Source organism: Ambystoma mexicanum, chromosome 8 (assembly GCF_040938575.1).
Source record: "Ambystoma mexicanum isolate Mex_15411 chromosome 8, UKY_AmexF1_1, whole genome shotgun sequence".
Classification (NCBI taxonomy): Eukaryota; Metazoa; Chordata; class Amphibia; order Caudata; family Ambystomatidae; genus Ambystoma; species Ambystoma mexicanum.
Window position 1 is genome coordinate 110,618,279 of NC_090929.1, and position 15,302 is coordinate 110,633,580.

The window sequence follows — 15,302 nt, forward strand, 5'->3', positions numbered from 1 at the left end:
GCTTTTCCATGGTATAGTGGCCTCAAGCAAGTAGCAGTTTGCAAGCGCATGGTCCAAACATAACTGCATGATTTAATAAGGACACTAAAGCTCATCTGTCCCATACATTAAGAACAAATGCTAGTCCTATTAGAAGAACCAATTTCCTCTTTTTACAATTAGGTGATGTACTAACCAAGGTAGCTTCTAATTGAGAGTATTAATTTGCTGGCAAGGTCTCAAAGTGGGAGATTTTATTCTTTAATTCTTTAGCGAGAAACACGAAATCCCCATTGCTTTATCGTCATAGGCAAATGAGACATAGCACAATGTTTTGTTTTCACAATCGTTTGAAGAATACTTGCCGTTAGAAAGTTTGAATTTGGCTTTATCCTCCTTTTAATTCTAGTGTGTCTAATTTAGGATAGAGAGCCTCAAACATTTTTCAGACGTTTGGTACCAATAACAGCACAAATGGTTTATTTTGGAAGAGTTGCACAGTAACTCATAATTCCTGAGTACCAGCAAACTATGAACATTCACTGGTTGGCTTTCATCTAAGGTTATTGGCATTTGAACGCACAAAATAAAATAAAGAACTGGGGATAGGCTATTGGGGTGGGCTTATCCTCTACACCCAGAGCTCGGGGGTTTGACTGCTCCTTTATACACCCTTCAGTCCTTGCGGATGAATGCCTTTACATGAACAATTAGAGACCCTGTCTTACCCTCCAGTTCGTAGCTGGGGCTCAGTAATGAAATATTTAATTTGCAATATGAGTGCTTTTAAAAGTTTATCGGAAAGCAATTTGCTCCTGCGCTCCCCGCATCTGTCCCCATCGACATCCTCCTGAATCACCCTGCCTGCCCCAGTCCTCCCACTGGCCCCGATTGGACCCTGGAGCCTTTTTACGTCATCCTTGCAGGGCAGCCTCTGCCTGTGCAGCCCCTTTGGATAAGGGCCACAAGGCAAAGGGGAGCTCCCAAAGAAGCAGCTCCACCCCATGCTTGCATGTGTTCTGTGAAGTCTGCCACCATCAACCAGCAGCGACTGATCAGGTAAGCATGGTCTGGGTGGGGAGTATAACAATTACTGCGTTCCAGTAAAAACCCTACCACTCTTATTACTTCACATAACGTAGCACACCGATGTTAGCCAGCAAGTAATTAGTTCCCACTCACTGCTGTGTCTCAAATTTAGTTTCTCCATGTACTGTTGATGCTTCAATTTGGGGGTCTCTATCTATTGTGAGGGTGTCCTCACCTCTTCCCCCAAAATATCCTCCTCCCAGGTGGCCATGGAAAGGCCATCACCTCTGGATTCTGACCCTGGGGTGGATATGCAAAAGAGGATCACATAGACAGGGGAAACTTGGGGGAAGAGGAGGAGGACCCCATAGATGAGCCATGGTATCCCCCTTTTCCCACTGGCCCTGAAACCTCCCCTTCCCAAGCCCTATAATCTGAACAGGTCCCGTATAAAACACCACTCTAGTACTGGGACGAGGAAGAAGGCTGCATAAACATGTCCATGGAACAGCCAGGCATATCCAGCTAATTACTCTCATCAACGCCAGGCAATTACATTCAAGAGCCCACACCTGGGGTCACTTAACCAGTATCCCAAGTATAAGAAGGCAGGCTGAGCACTGAGCCAGACGCCAGCTGGGACTGTGAGCAGAGCTGAGAGAACATAGCGTGAGAACCAGAGGCAGGAAGCAGAAGCAAGTGGGCAAGAGGGACACCAAGGCCAAGCTTGGCCATGAGAGAGTCCGGGAGCCCTGCAAGACTTCCCAAGCAGGTGCGTGCTGGTGGAGCAGTGCCATACTGAGTTCTCTCCCGCTGCTGCAGACAGCAAGTTGCGCTCTCAGGTGGCTTTGTAATGGAGGAATGAAGCAACAGGAAGCCGGGAAGCTGAAGGGAGCTGACACAGGAATCCAGTGAGTGACAACAAAGAAACACTCACAGCGGAATGCTCCGAAACTGAAATGTATACATGCAAGTGGATTGTGAACGCTGATACAAGCTTTTCTAATTACCAAACCAATTTTAAAGTTGAAGCAAAGCTTTTGAATAATGGAATCAAGTAATTTGAAGCTGATGTGAAAGCTATAAGAGAAATATATATGCAAGGAAAAAGATGTGAACTTTGTATTGTGCAGCAAAGCAATGCTGGAAAATGAAAATAAGGTGCAACCTAAAGAACTGTGGTGACAAGAGTAAAATACAGCCTGAGGTGGCATGTTGAAAACTGCAACCCGGAAAGGAGAAACCTATAAGGGAGTGTTTCTAGCAGGTCAGTGTACTGGGAATCTGCATGGACTTATAAATGAATGGAATGAAAGAAGAACAAGAAACCAAGATGTCTCTCGGTTGCGTGACCTGTGATGGGTGGATCGTGTGGTCCGACAACTATGCCTAGACCGAGGAGACATCCTTGTGAAAATGAATAATTAAGAACTTTTGTGTTTTCTAAGATCCAGGAACTTCTGTGTTTGAATTGACCCCAACCGGAGGGGCTGGGATCTACCCCCTGCCTGTTGGGAACTGACATTCAGGGAAAAGACTTGTGAACTGCATTGTGGAACATTGAATCCTACGGGAAAAGAAGAAACCCCTCTTTTGTCTAATGAACTGTTTGGATCATGGGGCAGGAAGATATCCTGATCGTGGCTCACTTAGCTGGAAGAAGCCCGTTACAACTATTATTTTGAACACTTATCAGTTAAGATCAAGATCCTTGCACATTGTAGAACTTAGAGCTGAGGGCAAGTTTAGGTTTTGGACACAGACAGATATTTACATTGGACTTCCTGACACAGACTATCCTTAGTTTATTTAGGCAGAGAAATCCCACCTTAGCATAGGGCAAGTCAGGCCTTTTTCCAACCCTTCATAATCTTTAATAAAAGTTTATGTCCAAAACTTTACTTTTTGCTGTCTGTGTCTGCTTATTTGAGAATAAACAGTAAATGGTGTGAAGGCGGATTCTCCTACTACTCGGGTATTCCAAAGTTAGGCGTTTCTCCGTGCACTCTTGATTCTTAGATTTGGGTGTTCTTCCATGTAGTGCTGATTCTTAAATGTAGGCGTTTTTTTCCCCACTGGACAGGTATCCTTAAGTGGGGTGTTTCTCAACGTACTGTTGATTCCCAAATGTAGGCGTTTATTCCAACTGCTCAAGTATCCCAAAGTTAGGCATTTCTCTGTGCACTGTTGATTCTCAAATGTAGGCGTTTTCTCCCACTGCTCAAGTGTCCCAAGTGTTAAGGTGTTCTTCCATGAACTGTTGAATCTCTGAGTGGGCCCCCTAACAATAAAGTGCCATCCAAGGTAGAAAGGTACGTAACACCACTTCATTGGCTGCAAGCATAGCTATCCACACCATTAGTATACAGCAAGGACGACAACAGAAATGTGGTCATGCTGTTCACATTTACTCTCTGTATACTTACACTACGCCTCAACACCTCTGACAGCAGAATGTAGCTCAGTCCCATGATAATGTTGGGCATGCTGAACACATAGTGAGTCTTTAGCACTGACACCACTCCTACTCTTCTCGGCACCCATTCACATGCCTGACCACATGGGTTGCCTTTCTACAGGTGCCTGGCCAGCCCTGCTAAGCCTTTCTCTGCCAAATGTACGCATGCATCGTAATCAGGCCCCAGAACATCCAACACTCTTGACTTCAGGCTCCCGAGGGCATTCCGCGTTCCCACTAACAGTGCTATGAAACAAGAACAATGGTAAAATTGGTGCTGAACAGATGACAAGTACAATATGCACATAAGCAGATCCACACCAAGGTGTTTTTATATGGCTACAAAGACTCAGACAAGCCATTAATAACTTATTTTGAGGACAAAAAGCTACACTGACTGAGAAATGATTTCTTCCAATAGCATACAAATTTCATGGCAGGTTCAAGTCATCCTTTACCTACTTTAAAACACTATCTAGAACAATTAACTTTACTAGTTAACTACAGACATGGATGCTTGCACCCAGTCTGTCTGTATTGGGTATCTAGAAATAGTCCATAGGAATTCAAACTACTGCATCTTTTCCTGTGCAAGACTCAATTGGCTGATCAGCTGAATACAAAAATCAACAAGATCGATTTTACTTACAATATTGACAGACAAGAATTATCCTTAAAAAAAATAAAATTAAAAAAAAAACACTGAAAATATGAAACAGTTTAGAAACCTGATTCATTTAATGGATAGTTCAGCATCCAGTGAAAATGTTACCAACTAAAATATAGCCAGTGAAAGAATTGTGGGCAATGAATACCTTGGTGGTGAAAAGCCACCAGGCAAAAAGTAGCCAAAAATGCTGCTCAAAGGTAGCTACAAATGCAATACAGTTAGGGGAAAGATAGAGTTTACGGAGGTTGTCAATTGCATGCGATTGCCCGATTCAGGGTTTAGACTAAGAGTAATGATATAGGTTAGGGTAAGACTAGCGTTTAGGGTTAAAGTGAAGGTTTGGGTTAGAACTAGGGTAGGGGTTAGTGTAAGAGTGGTTGTTGATGGCTGGTGATGTTGGTTTGTTTTATTGATTTATATGGCGCACCAAATCCAGGGGTATCTGGGCACATTTGGAACAAGTTACTTACCTGTAACTGTTGTTCTCCAGCATGGGTCTGGCATGGATTCACATGCTCATGAATATTCCCCGTCGTCAGGCTGGGAATCCTCGGTAAAGAAAAAACCAGTATCAGTTTCGTTTCTGATCTGTCTTTCGTAGTAATAACCAATCACTGGTCTCTGCGTCATACTGACCACAGCCAATGACTGCCCTCTACCTAAGCACCGCCTCTGGCAGCCATCTTCAGATTTGGAAGCACGTGAAGTGGCAGTATGACCAAGTGAAGAGCCGCAGAGGGGTAGGCGGGAGGGTTCGCATGTGAATCCATGCCAGACCCATGCTGGAGAACAACAGTTACAGGTAAGTAACTTGTTCCTTCTCCAGCATGGGGTCTGGCATGGATTCACATGCTCATGAATAAAGAATACATAGCAGTACACACATGCACAACCACGGGAGGTGGCAAAGGCTCAACATTAAGCATCACATAAACTCAACATTAAGCATCTTACCTCCTCACCAGGCTCACCTCAGGCGAACAGGTTGCGCAGCACTGCTTGGCCGACCCTGGACTCCTCCCTGGAATCCCGGTCGACGCAGTAGAATTTCGTGAAGGTGTGCGTCGACCTCCACGTAGCAGCCCTGCATATGTCCAGCAGGGGCACACCAGATAGGAACGCCGTGGTAGCTGCGATCGCTCTGGTGGAATGGGCTCTCGGACGGCCAGGCAGCGGTCGGTTTGCCAACCGATGACAGTACATGATACAGCCGGAGAGCCATCTGGAAATGGAAGCCTTCGAGAGAGCCTTCCCCTGATTGACAGGTCCAAAGTTCACAAAGAGTTGTGACGTCTTCCGAAAACACTTCGTGCGGTCTACGTAGAACTTCAGCGCTCTAGCCACATCCAGCGAGTGCAAAGTCCTCTCAGCCGGCGACGAAGGCGACGGGAAGAACACAGGCAACACCAAGGGTTCGTTGAGATGGAAGTCCGACGGCACCTTGGGCATGAAGGAGGGGTGCGTCCTGAGCACTACCCTCGTGTCGTGGAAAGTCAAGTACGGGGCCTTGCAGGAAAGGGCCTGGATCTCTCCCACTCGTCGTGCGGAGGTGATGGCCACAAGAAAAGATGTTTTCCACGATAGAAACTTCAACGGGGCCGAGTGCAGAGGCTCGAACGGAGGTCCCATGAGCTTGGTCAGCACCACGTTGAGCTCCCACGCCGGGGCCGGGGCCTTCACCGGCGGGAACGATCTGAACAGTCCCTTCATGAACTCTTTCACCAGACGATGAGACCACAAGGACGTCCGCCCCGTGGTTCTGGTGTATCGGGAGATCGCAGCAAGATGAATCTTGATGGACGCGTGTGCCAGACCAGCTTTGGCCAGCGTCAGCAGGTACGGCAGTACTTGGGGAGCCGTAATCCGTAGAGGGTTAATCTTCTGTGCGTGGCACCAGACAGAGAACCTCTTCCATTTGTGTCCGTAGCATTTAAGAGTCGAGGACGCCCTGGCCTTTGCAAGAACCTCTCTGCAATCGGCCGGTATGTCGTATCCTCCAAACTCTAGCGCTGCAGGAGCCAGGCCTGCAAGTTCAGCGACTTCGGGTCGTGGTGGAGGATGGCGCCTCCTTCCCTGGAGAGTAGATCCGCGTCCGCCGGCAGCTTGATCGGCGGGGACGCTGACAAGTCCAGAAGGTCCGGGAACCATATCTGCCTCGGCCACGCAGGTGCGACGAGGATCATCCTGCACCGTGACCTCTTGAGCTGGTTGACGAGCCGGATTAGCAGAGGCAAGGGAGGGAACGCGTAGAGGAACAGGCCCTCCCAGGGGAACGAGAAAGCATCGCCCATGCTCCTCGTCTGGGGAAACCTGCTGGCGAACCTCCGGCACTTGGTGTTCGTTGCCGTCGCGAACAGGTCGATCTGGGGTGTGCCCCACCGTCGGAAGAGGCGATCCACCAGATCCTGCCGTAGTTCCCACTCGTGGCACGAGCGCAGCTCCCTGCTGAGTGAGTCGGCGATGGTGTTTTTTATCCCTGCCAGATGAAACGGCACCAGAGAAATCCCTTGGGCGACGGCCCAATGCCACAGGTCCTGCGCCTCCTTGGACAGCGCTGGGGACCTGGTTCCGCCCTGTTTCCTGATGTAAAACATGGTGGTGGTGTTGTCGGTGAAGATCCTCACCACCTTGCCCTTGAGGGACGGAAGGAAGGACCTGAGGGCCCAAAACACTGCACGGAGCTCCAGGACGTTGATATGCAGGGACTTCTCCGTCGGGAGCCAGAGTCCCCTTGCGTGCAGATTTTCGGTGTGCGCTCCCCACCCTTCCAGGGAGGCATCCGTGGTCACAGTCTCCTGGTGGGCTGGGGTCTGGAAGTCCATGCCCGCCGTCAGATGCGCGCGGGTGCCCCACCACCGTATCGCTCGTCGGAAACTCTCGTCGAGCTTGATCCTTTCCTCGAAGCTGCCCGTCGTCTGGATCCAGCGCGCATCCAGGAATTCTTGCAACGGGCGCATCCGGAGCCTGCACATGGGAATGAGGTAGATGCAGGAAGACATCATCCCGAGGAGGGACTTGATGGACCTCACCTTGGCCGCGTCGGCCACCAACATCCGTTGCACCTTGCCCAAGATGGTCCTGGTCCTCTCCTCCGACGGGGAGGCCAGAAGGGACACTGTGTCGAGCCTCGCTCCCAGAAACAGTGCGACTTGCGCGGGCACCAGGTGGGATTTGGCGTAGTTCACGGAGAATCCCAGGTCTGTGAGGAGTTGGACGGTCCTTGCCGTGTGGACCACGGCGAGCTCCCTCGTCTTGGCGCGGATGAGCCAGTCGTCCAGGTAGGGGTAGACGTGAATCCCCTCGCGGCGCAGCTGCGCCGCCACCGGTGCGAGGCACTTGGTGAATACCCTGGGTGCCGACCGTAGTCCGAAGGGAAGGGCTTTGAACTGGTAATGACGCCCTTGGACCACGAATCTGAGGAATTTTCGGTGCCCCTTTAGGATGGGAATGTGGAAGTAGGCATCCTCCAAATCCAACGACGATAGGAAGTCTCCTTCCTCCAGCTGACCCAGGACGTGCTGGAGGGTGACCATCCGGAACTTCTGCGCCTTGATGAACTTGTTCAGACGTCGCAGGTCTAGGATGGGGCGCCATCCTCCCGTCTTCTTCTTCACGAGGAAGTATCGCGAGTAGACTCCGGAGCCCCGAAGCCTCTTTGGGACGAGTTCGATGGCGCCCTTTCTGAGCATCGCCTTTACCTCCAGGAGAAGTTGAGGGACGTGAAGTTCTTTCCTGGCCACGGGGGGGACGCGCGGGCACCTTCTTTGAAACTCGAGCGCGTGGCCCCGGGCCAGGGCGTCCAGCACCCAACGGTCGGTGGAGATGGACTCCCACACGCTGACGAAGCCCGCCAGCCGGCCTCCCACCGGGGTGCTTCGGTGGGGGCCCGACCCCACGGCCGGTTCAATCCTGCTTGGACGCGGCCTTGCCGCCTTGACCTCCTTGGCGACGACGGCGGGGTCCGCTAGACTTGCCTCGTCCTCTGTAGGCCTCTTGCGACGACGAGCGGGCCGCTTGACGGTAGGAAGCGAAACCGCCGCCGGAACCTTTGGAGGCGCCCTTGCCTCCGCCGCTCCGAAAGGGCGTACGTCGTTGCTGCAGGACTCCAAGGGCCCTGGCCGTCTCAGTATCCGCCTTGATGGCCTGAAGGGAATCGTCCACTGTCTTCCCAAACAGGTTGTTCCCGTCGAAGGGCATGTCCAGGACTCTGGTCTGGACGTCCTGCCGAAAGTCTGTAGCTTTGAGCCATCCACGACGTCGAAGGCAAACGCCGTTGCCCAGCTGGCGGAACCCAGTGTCGGCGATGTCCGTCGCCACGGTGATGGCGTGGTCCGACGCCACCTCACCTTCCTGCAGGATCTCAAGGGCCTCCGCCCTCTTGTCGTCCGGCAGAAAATCCAGCAGGGGAGCTATCTTGTACCAGAGCTCCCTGTCGTAGCGGGCCACGATAGCCAAGGCGTTGGCCGCTTTAATCGTCGTCGCTGCCGACGAGATGACTCTACGTCCCATAGCATCCAGTTTCTTTCCCTCGCCGTCCGGCGGGGAAGTCGATGTGGAGGCCGCACCCCCCCCCGCTTTCTTCCTGGCTGCCGCGGAGACGACGGAGTCCGGGGTAGGCTGCGCCCGGAGGCATAGGGGGGCCGTGTCCGGGACCCGGTACTTTTTCTCGTACCGGTCTCTTCTAGCTGGCGTCGTGGAAGGGTTCTTGAGGAGGGAAAGGCCCTCATCCCAAATGTCGTCCAACAGAGGCACTGCGAGGACCGTCTTCCTCTTGGCCTCGCGCCGCTGATAAAGGAAGCCTTCCTTTTTCTTCTCCTCAGGGCAGAGTTGGAAAAGCTCGGAAGCCCTGGAGATCATGGAGTGGAAAGATCCGATCTCGTCGGGCGGAGAAGCCCTGGTGGGAGGCGACGACGGAAAATCCTCGTCGTATGCCTCGTCGTCCGTACCCGTCGCTGCCGTGTCAGTCCCCGTATCATCCCCTCGGGTGGACGGGGAGGAGGGCTGGACGGGGCGCGACGGTTGAAAAGGAGGTGGTGGATGGATCCTTCTTTTCTTGGTAGGGGGAACACCAGAAGGTCCCGGTTCTGGATCCCCCGACGGGAGAGGTTCCTCCGTCGGTAACGGTAGCCTCGTCCTTATCTCGGAGCATAAGGACTGTATGGCCAACAAAATGGCCGCCGAGTTGTCTTGCGGCGCTGGCAGAGGGGAATCCGACGGGCGAGCAGGGGCCCCGTCGGTATCCTCGACGATGTCGTCGTCGTCACCTGCGTCGGGGTCCATTCCGGCGGGCTGGCCTTCTTCCACGCCTAGGCCGTGGCTTAAGACCTCGATCAGCTCCTCTTCTGAGGTTGAGGCCGAATCTACGACGACGCCCTGCCCCCCCTTCTTCTTCCCCACGGAGGGTTTCACGGGGGTCCTATCGATGGGCACAAAGGAAGACTCCCTCCGCGGAGGCAGGGAGATTCTGGGCCCTGAGGTCGCCACCACTGGTGTAGCCACCACAGGCTGAGCCAGGGCCGCCGCGACCGTTTCGATAGAGGGCTTGGTCGGATGGATCAAGGCCTTCACCACCTTAGGTGCGCTCACCGCCTTATCCTTGAGGGAGGGGGCACTGCCACGCTCCTCCTCTGCCTTAGAGCTCGACCGGGGCCTCTCCAGGAGCTTCGCCGGGTGCTCGGCCTTCCTCTTACCCGACCCAGAGCGTTGGCTCGTGGTTGATGGTGCCGGGGAGGGTGCGCCCTGCCTGGCGCCCGTAGAGCCCGACCGTTCGGCGCTCCCGGTGCCAGCGGACTCGCGGTGCTTGGCCTTATGTTGGGCCCCCGTCGCCGGGGCGCCCTCAAAGGTCTTAGAAGACCGCTCGGATTTCTTCTTCTTCTCGCCAGACGGGCTCTTACCCTCCAGCCAGTTGGCGAGACGTTGATGGCGGTCCTTCATGGTCCGTTCCGACATGTTGCCGCAAAACGCACAGTCCTTCTCCACGTGCGTCTTGTCCTCATGAAGGCAGTAAAGGCAGAAAGAGTGTTCGTCCTCCTTGAAGACGTTCTGCAGCTGGCATCCAGGGCAGACCCTGAACAGCTTTCCGGGCGTCGAGCTTCCCTTCTCCTGGGCCATCTCCGAGACCGGGCCTGAGAAGCTTCTGGAGTCCTCCGAAGCGTAGCTCGACGAAATCTTCACCCTTGAGGGGCACAGATGAATCCGACACGGGTCCCCGTTGATCGGATGTAGGATCGGTGGAGCTTGAGGCTCTTTTGACCGAAAGAATCGAAGTTTTTTTGTGAAAAAGCGCGAAAAAAAAAACACTAACGCTCGAGAGCAATAGCACGAGGATCCCAACACATGAACGTGCGGTAAAAATCTGAAGATGGCTGCCAGAGGCGGTGCTTAGGTAGAGGGCAGTCATTGGCTGTGGTCAGTATGACGCAGAGACCAGTGATTGGTTATTACTACGAAAGACAGATCAGAAACGAAACTGATACTGGTTTTTTCTTTACCGAGGATTCCCAGCCTGACGACGGGGAATATTCATGAGCATGTGAATCCATGCCAGACCCCATGCTGGAGAAACAAGGAATTGCAAGAATACTTTCAGCATGAGTTACAATATTGACATTGTTATTTACAATAAGTTACAAATATTTACAAATGATTATGCTTAATACAAGAAAAATATATTCATGAGGTACAAGTACAGCAGGAAATACATAAGGTATTCAACATACATTGGCAGTCAAGGCAGTGGTTACTGTTCCATGAGGTATATCATCCGGCTTAGGACAAACGGTATTAATGGTCATTGGTTACAAGCCAGTTAATCGTGTCTCACCTAAAGCTGGGAAAAGGTTGGTCAGCTCTCAAGGATGGAGGGAGGGCATTCCAAGCTTGCACTGCCATAACTGGAAAGCTACTTCCCCCTACTTTTTTTAGTTTAAATCTAGGGACGACCAGACAGAATGAATTGACTATCCTTGTAGGTCGTGAGGTAGATTGTTTGGTGATTCTCTCAAAGATAGAGAGGGGCCATTTGGTTTAGACATTTATGCGTTAATGAAACAGTTTTCAGCATAATTTTGTCCTTTGTGGTAAGCCATTTGTTCTGTCTCCTCAAATCCGAGATATGCTAACTCCTTGGTATGCCAAGTGCTGTTCAGAGCGCATTATTTCACAGGATTTGGATTTTGTGAACAATATACATTACAATAATCCAGCCTAGAGGGGATAAGGGCTCTAGCTAGGATCGTAGAACTTTCTTTGGAAAGAAAGGGCCTGCAAGCTCTAATCAATGTACATGTGTATGGGTATGGATATCTAGTCAATTCATCTAAACCCATTCCATCTAATACCATTCCATCCAAATGTCTCCATCTAAATAATTTCCATATAATGCATGTTTTTGGGGGGTAAAGGGTTAATTTTTGTTCAGGTGCATTGTAAAGGGTAAAAACGGGGGTTTGGGTGGGGACCACCCCAAAATAAAAGAAAAAAGAAAATGCATTAGATGGACATTTTTTAGATGGAAATATTTTGATGGAATGGCATTAGATGCAATGGTTTTAGATCAAATGACCAGAAACCATGTGTATGTTGTGGAGGAGGCCATAGCATTAACTTGTTTACTTAGTGTAAGGGTTGAATCGAGGTAAAAACCTAAAGATTTTACTTCTTTAGCCACGTCAATGTTGTTCCCATCGATATTGAAGGAAGTGTATTTAGTACTTAGTTTGTTAATGTTGGCTGTGGTACTGAGTATGTGAAGTTCGGTTTAATCGTCATTCAAGCATAGGCCATGTGTGGCCATCCATGCCTGGATGATCAAGTACATTTTATTCACCGATGCCAAGTCCTCGTCGTACTCTCCAGAAAGCGGTATGAGGATCTGGGTGTCATCTGCATAGTTCGTGTAGGTGACACCCTGATGGTCAAAGTCGTCGAATAATGGCTTTGTGAATATATTGTACATGTTGGAGGGACGCACAAACCTTGTGACACAACACAGGTTATTGGGATAGGGTCAGCGGCCGCTAAAGTCGAGAAGACTCTCATAGTCCTGTTGTTCAAAAAGGACTTGTTCCAGGTAATGGCATCCTGTAAAAAGTGGGCCGCTGAGGCAAGGTGTGTACAGAGTACTTTGTGGTCCACCAAGTCCAAAGCGGTAGAAAGATCCAAGAGAAGTAGCAAGGCCATTTTTACTTTATGTTTAAGCTCCTCGATCTGAATCTTTAGATCTAATAGTGCCGTTTCAGTGCCATGTTGTGGCCTGAAGTCAGATTGTCGGACTCCCAGGAGGTGATTTGTTTCTAGGTACTCCTGAATCTGAATGTAAGCCACCTTGTCTAGTATCTTGAGAAGGAATGGTACCGTAGTGATCGGCCTATAGTTAGTAGGGATGGTGGGGTTCAGATATTGTTTTTTAGGAGGGGTAGGACCCATGACTCCTTTACGCTGCTAGGGACAGTGCCAGAAGCGAACGAGGCATTAATTAGTTTAGAAATAAACGGTGCCAGGTCTCTGGTGGCATCTTTAATAATCTGGACTGGGCAACTGTCTCCTTGACACCTTGAGGGTTTGAGAGAGGCAACTATTTTTTCTACCTAATGGACGGAAACTTGCGCGAATCTGAAAGGATGAGGAGGGTTGTTTAAAGGAGTTTTAGTTGTAGCATGCTGGCCTGTGTTAGATAGGTTGGCTCTTTTGTCTATAATCTTGTCCTGGAGGAGGGAAATTTTATTCGCAAAGGCATTCTGGATGTTAGTACTTCATTGTTTATCCTTCAGGCAGTCATCTGTCTGAGGTATAGGAGCTTCCATTTCTCTTAAAATAGTGAAGAGGATTAGGATACGCCTAGTAGTTAGGGCAACATAAGCATTATGTTCATTGTTAGAATTGGGTTAGGATAAGGTTACGGTAAGCATAAGTGGAAGGGTTTGAATTAGGGTAAGGGCTTTGGACGTTGCAAAGTGATGAGGATGGAGTAAGGTTCACTGTTAATTTTCTATTTATTTACTTAGTATTTTGTATTATGCCACATGCAAAGAAGATACTTTAGAGTGCTGAAGGGTTTGTGAAAGCCCAAGTGTCGGGATTGTAATAAGAGTGGTGGTTAGGGCTAGGGTATATTTGAGGGATAGGGATACAGAGATTATGGAGGGCTGGCATTCGCCTGGTGTTACTTGGAGTTTCGCTTGACATTATGCTTACAGCCATGCACTTGGTTGGGTGGGTTTAAAAATAGCACTTTTTTCGGCAACCTTATCACTGGCATAATTTTTACACTTTACATTACTTGAATGTAATTATTACATTTATAAAACTACATTTTCCTGGCAACATTTTCATATAGAACCGATAGTGCATGATGGGAATTCCCTTGGCAACTTTCAAGAAAAATAAATGTCACATGGGTTATTTTGCAGGTCAAAAGAAGAACACAGACTCTGGATTTCCATCGCACCATTTTAGTTAATTAAAGAAAAGGGGAAACCTCCTAACTTTCCCTAAACTAAGATATTCCCTGCCTAACAAAACTAACTAGGGTACTTGTCAATCATTGGTGATAGTCCAAATCAAAATAGAGTCCACTGTCTAAAACTAGGCTACTCTGACCACTCCACTATTAGAACTAAAGCATAGGAGAATGACTGTCTGCAATTTAAACCATTGTCGAATCCCCACATGTGCACTGTTCAGGATTTATTTCCCCTCAGTGAGTTTCTCCCTCATGCGCAAAGCTCCCCATTACATGCTTCTAAGCCCTACAAGTTGTACATCACACAATAACATTGTATCTATACTACTGCTAATTATGTTGCTACCCATTGCAAATCTAAAATGTATCCAAAACTACACACCAAGTAACACTTATTCTCTTTTAACTACACAAAAACACATCTAAGTTGCAACATCGCATCTGCATCATGGCCTAGTACAACTTGCATAACGTAAACCTCTTTCCGACAACGGGACCTAGAACGTCCACCCCAACAATATCTTGGACCTCCCCAACGTAATGTGGGTTCTATTGAAAGAAGTTGTGGAAACACTCTTTACACTTCCTCGTATTGTTCCTGTGCTCTTATTCGTCTCAGTCCTTTTGACCATTAATATAGGAATAGTCGTCTTCCTTCACTTTTCTTCTTTCTAGTATCCTAACTGCTATGTTGGACAAACTCAACTTGCTCCAGAATAAAATCTTAGCCCATCAACAGGCCCTCAGTCACCTAATATCTCAATCACAAAACAGTACTGCTGGTGACTCCCCACCACCCCCCTTCGCATTCAAGGATCTGAGCGAATAAGAAGTTATCGCCCTCCTCAAATCAATTAAACCAACCTCTTGCAAAGGGGGCGTATGCCCGGCTCAACTGATTAAAGACTGTGCCCTTGCCCCAGTCCTCACAGCATTCATTAATGCCTCCTTCCAGTCAGGCCACGTCCCTACTGGTCCCAAGGAAGCCTGGATACGTCCACTCCTCAAAAAAAACAACACTTCACCCAACTGCCCCAGGGAACTAAAGACCCATTACGACAGTCTCTTTCCTTTTAAAAATTCTTGACAAGGCATTTTATCTGCAAATACAAAAATTCCTTAAGGCTAACAACTTGCTTGGCCTCTGGCAGTCAGGTTTCCGTCCGGGGCACAGTACCGAAACTGCACTCCTAGACAAAAAGAAATCGGATGGACCATTTCAGAGATGCAGGCAAACCCGCCCTCCTCCTACTCCTTGATTTGTCCGCAGCGTTTGATTTGGTGGATCACAATACCCTGTGTCACCATCTCTCCTCTGCTGCCAATGTCTCCCCTACGGCCATTGCTTAATCACCTCGTTTCGCCAGGAAAGGATTATGAAAGTCTTCTCTGACTCAGCCTAGGCCCACAGCCGGTAAGATAGCTCAGCAGGTTGAGCGCTCGCAGCTGCGATCTGAAAGTGATCTGCAGTTCGCAGGTTCCAATCCCGGCAAGGCCAACTCAGCCTTTCATCCTTCCGAGGTCGATAAATGAGTACCAATTTCGGTTGGGTGATATTGTATGTAAAATATGTGCTCTGTAAAGTGCTTTGCATTAAGGCGCTATATAAATAACACATCATTATCATTAAATGTGGAGTCCCACAGGGCTCCAGCATCTCACCCACCCCTGTGCAACCTGTTTACCAAGCCACTGTTCCACAT

The 15,302-nt window shown here is 49.5% G+C and overlaps 1 protein-coding gene across 2 annotated transcripts in view; it reads right to left on the reverse strand.

The window, feature by feature from the left end:
• RABEPK (Rab9 effector protein with kelch motifs) overlaps nt 1–15,302 on the reverse strand; it is a 359,596-nt gene that overhangs the window by 74,774 nt on the left and 269,520 nt on the right. The gene's annotated exons all lie outside the window — the stretch shown is intronic.